At 42.7% G+C, this 6,080-nt stretch overlaps 1 protein-coding gene across 1 annotated transcript in view; it reads right to left on the bottom strand.

The window, feature by feature from the left end:
• Window positions 1–6,080, bottom strand: part of TBC1D14 (TBC1 domain family, member 14) — a 27,632-nt gene that overhangs the window by 6,560 nt on the left and 14,992 nt on the right. The window lies entirely within an intron of this gene.

The following is a 6,080-nucleotide window of genomic DNA, read 5'->3' as shown; positions in this document are numbered from 1 at the left end:
AATCATCACTGCTAAGAACGGATACAGCATTTGCCGCCTTCAAACATTTCCTACTGAAAGACGTTTTTGATTAGACATCTGAGCAGCTGGTCTGAAACCCAGCTGAAATGTATTACAGCAGTAAAGCAGCCGCTAGACTGGAACAGCAGCAGCTCTCAGCAGCACTAGCACACGCCTTGCCCGTGCTCTGCTCCCACTGTACTGCAGGAGGACTCTGCCTGCAGCTCTTCCAGCTCACTGACAGTCCCCGGTGCAGACACACAGCTGAGCAGCACAGAGATGTGCAGTGACAAATGCAGGCTGCTGGCCACTATCTGTTTGGAAGAGGGGAAAATCCCCACAGTAGCAGATGCTCCTGCTCCTCCAGTCCTGCTCAGGATGGAAGTGTACTCGGAGGCAGACACATGAAGTCCTGGCTGGTTTGCTACAGGGAAAGTGTATGATCATGGTATCAAGAAGCACTGTTACCACCATAACCACAGGCTCTGTGCTTTCTTCCATTTTTTCCTTTTTTTTCCTCTTTTCTTTCTTTTTTAATTAAAAAGCCTTCATACGCTATCATTAGCAACAGCACTGAAGACATGTATGCTGCATTTTGGATTGACAACTCATGCACAAAAATGCTGATGCAAATCAATCTTTTACACTTCTGCACTACACATTCTCTTCCCGTGCCCGTAACAGAACAAAAACATTTCTGCAGTTTGTGATTTCAGCTGTGGAAACTGGTAAACTAATTCACCTTCTAAACATTCTGGGACCCTCCCTCCTTCACCCAGGTGCTAAGTTTTAGTTGTTACATTTTGTATCAATTTCAACGACATCTGCTTTGAGACAAAGACTGCATCTTTCTAAGTGTTCATGCATTACTTCACTGTATAGTGCCATCTCTGTTCTCATTAGCACCTCCAGAGTTATTGCAATAAGCTTGTTGGTAACAGTTGTATGGTACAATTTTAAAATCACTATAGTTAAAAAAATAAAGTGGAAGCATTTAATTTGTTCCTTATAAGGGGAACAGAAAGTATTATGTATTATACAATACCAGCTACAACAGAGCAACTCCTTAGCACTCAGCAAATCTGACTGCATCCTGAAATGTATCTATATAATACAAAGACTGTGCGAGTTTATGAATCATTTCCAATCAGTCAGAAGCACCCAAAAAGCACTGAGAACAACTACACAGCAATGCAGTATTTCACTTGATTCCACTCTAACTTACAGTGACATAAGGATGAGCACCCTGTAAACTGGGCTGAAGATTGTGATGTTTTGGAGTCTGGTAACAACTCCAATTAAAAAAAATCTGAGAACCATCAGAAACCTTTGGACAGTATTGCAGTCCATTATTTCAAAGGAGACAGGCATTTAAAGCATCATCCTGAGCTTCAAGTTCTTTGGGGGTGGAGAGTTACTGGCATGACATGCAGTTTGTTTTTCTTAGTTTAACAGATCAAAATCTTATAAATACTTCACTGGAGGTGCCCACTACAAACACTCACACAAAGTGGTTTGGACCTTTATCATAACAAGCAAATGGTGTCAACAGAAAGCTGGTGTCCACAGAGCAGAGTCAATGCAGTACTAAAGAACCACTGATCAATCCATCAGTACAAACAAAGCCCTTGGCTATAATTATTGCCAAAATAATTTTTCTGAGTGGGGATGAAGAGGTGTTTTTATAGCAGCAGCAGGCCATAAATAGACAGCATGTGTCCTCTGCAAATCCACACTCTGCTCTGCTCAGAAGAGCCTGCGGTACACCAGCTGACAGAGCCAAGGCCAAAACTGGGCTATTCAGATTCACCATTTCCCCTCTCTTCTCTGTGAGCCTGACTGCACGTTGCTCTCTACAGCCCTCTCACACTTGATTCCCTTTATATTCTTCAAAAAATGTAAAAACCTGTCTAGCTTTTGAATTCTCACAGTGAGATTTATCAGCTGGAGTCTGGGCTTGAAGCATGTGGGTCCTTCTTAAAAGAGATGCCTTACTTCTGGCAGGTATCCACTGATAATCATGCCACCTTTTAATTAATTTCTTAAGTCCTTGGCATTTTCCCACCACAGAAGGCAGTGGTGGAACTGAACTGGCAGGAGCGCTCCCCTCCATAAATACTCTACCAGTCCCCAGAAGCCCAGAGCAGCATCACCTGCACTGCTGGGCCCATCTATATGCACAGCATTTCTTTTTCCTGGCACGTATCCCTTCAGCAGACGATCTCAGCATACCAATGCCACTGCCATTCCCTGCAGCACTGCGCACAGGAAGCAGCACAAAGGAGCTCAGTCGATTTCACTGTAATTGTGGCTGGAGCAGGAGGGTTTCCCAGCAACTGCTCTGTGTGGCACTGGCTACTGGGGTCCTCCCAGAATTGGCACCAGCTGAGATGTACTGCACACATGCCTGCACAGTAACCATGTCAGCCACCAGAACAGCAGCAGGCATCCCTCTGGAGCTCAGGACAAACGTGCCTTTCAATCAAAGTCATGTTGTTAGAGCAAGGCTGTTTCACAGAGATTTTTACCTACAACCAGAAGGTCTGTCTACTCAGAGCGGCACTGGACCATATTCTTCCCTGACTTTAAACACACTGAAACCACATTCTTATCTTTCCAGAAACAGTTCTGTTTTTAATGGAGTGATATCTGTACTACAGCAAATTCTCTGTCAGCCAAGAGCCACAGGCAACCTTATAAACAACACTTTCCCAAGTCCTTAGCTTTAATAGTTACTCACTTATGAGAACACAGACCCACCTGACTTTTTCTTACATCTTTTCTCTACTACAGACTGGAAGTAATTGAAGGATAGCACATATAAAGTCCAACTCAGTAAGTTTCCAGTGGCCATTAAAACAAAATCTAAAGCTGCTTCCTGCAGGATCAAAGTATTTTAAAGCAGAATGTATGTGTGTATTTATGTATGCACGCACACATATGTATACATATACTTACACATGGACACATACACGCATGTATTTAAATATCATACCTAAATCTTACACAGTTAAATGCCAGCTCCACTGTAACAAAATTAAAGACAGAGTGGGACCAGCTGTTTAGCTCAAGACAAGTGTGAAAAAAATTTAATACGGGATTGGGCAGGACTGCCTCAACCAGTCTGCATTCCTGTGCGAGATCATAGTGTCATGACTCTCCAGGGATGGGGAGAAACAGAATAAATTGTCCTTGGGATTAAAATAAACAGCTTTAATGCATATACAGGTAGTCAGCAAGAAATGCTAAGGGTTGTCAGTCCATCTGTACAAAGACCTTGAGAAACACCATCCAGGAGCACTCCTGACAGAAGTTTCAAGTGCTCTTGACAAAACCCACAGAAGGAACGAAAGGGGCATCTGATGTGCTCCACACACTCAGACTTCAACATTACCCAACAGTAATTTCTTTCCTTTTTTTTATATAACATTTGTATGTGCTCAGAAAGAACAACTGATCACATAAATGTTTACTCAAGAAAATACAATAAAGACCAGTTTATCAAAGCAAAATTGCTGAGGGCAATGTAAACCTTCAATTTTTCATCAAAATACTCTTTTTCTAAATCTCCAATTTCTGGTGCTGTTACTCAAGATTTCTTCTTTACAATATAAAGCTCAAAGTTGGACAACAGTGCTATTAAAATGCCTGTACCATGAAGACATGAATTTTAGTTTCTCCTACATTAAAAAATCACCTTATTTATGGCAGCTTCATATTAACCCAGTAATCCATTAAAAAGATGATAACGTGGTGATTTTAATGTTGTCTATCCAGTTATTCTCCAGAATGCTCAAGAGTTTTCCTATTCTGATATCCCTTTTATTCAATTGTTTCCTCTGCACGCAGGCTTTTCACAAGACGGCGTGTAGCAGTATGATTTCCACATCTGTCTTCTATCAGCCTCTGCCCTCTTCCTTCCCTTCTAGCCTATTCTATTACTTTTTGTACCATCTTCCTGCTCTGTGCACAGATCTAGTTCAGTTTAATATTCTCAGCCTTCAGTCATAAAAATCCTTCTGATATTATTTCTCCCATCAAATGCTGGGAGAAATTAGCCTATCCATTACCATCTCATTCCTCTACTCATGTTGCATTAAAATTTAAACCCAGTGTAAAAGCCAAGTCAAACAAAGCCCATGTTATGCTATCCTCTGTGCAAGAGGCATATTAACATCAAAGAACTCAAGCAAAGGCAGCAGGAGGTCTGTATGGATGAACAAGAACATCCCAACAAATACAAAAAGGAAGCATACAACAGGCTGAAGCAGGGGCAGATGACCCTGGAGAAAGAGAGACATTGTCTGAGTATGCAGGGAAGGAAACCTGTTGACAAAGTACACACAGAAGACTTGGTACTCACTGCCTTCTTCATCTCAGCCTCTACTGAGAAGACTGACCTTCAGGAATGACCAGGTCCTACAAGCAGTGGGAAAGCCTAGCACAAGGAAGATCACATTAGAGAAACTTTAAATGTATTGGGCATATACAAGCGCATGTGATCCGGTGAGATGAGCACTGAGTACTGTGGAAACTGTCTACTGTCATTGTGAGGCCACTCTCAATTATCTTTGAATGGTCCCAGTAATCAGGGGAGGTTCCCGAGGACTAGAAGAAAACAAATGCCACTCCTCTCATCAAGAAGTAGGAGCCAGAGAACTACAGGCTGGTCAGACTCACCTCTGTCACTGGGTAACAGAAGAAAAATTTCTGGAGATCATTTCAAAATCCATAATGAGCAAAAAGGAGATTGGGAGAAGTCAGCACAGATTTATGAAAGCAAAATCATGCCTGACCAACCTGATAGCCTTCTACAATGAGATGACTGGTTTTCTGGATTATGGGAATGCAATGAATGTTGTTTATCTTGATGTCAGCAAGGTTTTCACCACTGTATCCCACAGAACCCTTGCTGATAAACTGATGAAGTATGGACTAAATGGTGGACTGAAAACTGGCTGGAACTGCCAGGCTCAGAAGGCTGTCACTAGTGGCATGAAGCAGAGCTTCAAGCCATTTCACCTGTGGAGTACTCCAGGGTTTGGTAATTATCCAACACTTTTAAACATCTTCATTAAGGACCTAGCTGATGGGTCAGGCTGTATGTACCCTCAGCAAGTTTGCAGGTGATAAAACCAGAAGTGGTTGACCACCACTCCAAAGGGACCTTGATAGGCTGGAGAAATGAGCCGACTTGAGTCTCCTGGAGTTCAACAAAGGGAAATACCAAGTCCTGCACCTGGGGAAGAAATAAGCCCAGGCACAACACATGTGGGAAGCCAACAGGTTGCAAAGCTGCTTCGCAGAAATGGACATGAAGGTCCCAGTGGACAACAAGCTGAGTGTAAGCCAGCAAACAAACTCCTGGACTGCATTAGGAACAGCATTGCCTGCAGGCCAAGGCAGGTCATCCTTCCTCTGCTCAGTGCTGGTGAGCCAGCTCTGGGCTTCCCAGTACAAGACAGACACGTATGCACTGGAGCAAGCCCGTCTTGCCATGAATACGATGAAGGCTTGGAGCACCTGATACGCAGGGAAAGGCTGAGAAAGCTGGTACTCACTCCACTGTGAGGGTGGTTCAACACTGCAACAGAGTTACTATAGAGGCTGTGGAGTCTCCTTCCTTGGAGATACTCAAAACACAACTGGAAAGCCCTGAGCAACCTGCTCTAGTCGACTCTGCTTTGAGCAGTGGGTTTAGACTGGATGATCTCTAGAGGTACCTTTCAATGCCCCAGCAACTCTATGATCCTGTGAAAACACATGTATTCAAACTTTGAGGTGTTGGATTGGACTGAATTACTTTAAATGGATTTCTGTTCAGCAACTTGTTCGGTGCTAACAACGAGGTTTAAAGATCACCAGGGTATCAAGAGCTTGGTTCAGATAGAACTGCATTAACAGCACAAATGTTTTCCAAAATAACTTATGAATCTCAGAAAAAAATGCTGTTACTATGGGGAATTTAATCTCTTACTCAAAGTATTTTGGTCAGGTACCCGAGAACAGAATTTGTCAACAATTTAAGAGCAAATAAATTTTTCACAAAAAGGTTTCATATAATCCCAAAACTGACAAAA

The sequence above is a fragment of the Mesitornis unicolor genome, unplaced genomic scaffold (assembly GCF_000695765.1).
Source record: "Mesitornis unicolor isolate BGI_N332 unplaced genomic scaffold, ASM69576v1 scaffold51046, whole genome shotgun sequence".
NCBI classification, from domain to species: Eukaryota; Metazoa; Chordata; class Aves; order Mesitornithiformes; family Mesitornithidae; genus Mesitornis; species Mesitornis unicolor.
Note: the sequence above shows the minus strand (reverse complement) of the source record. Positions and strands in the feature narration are given on the sequence as shown.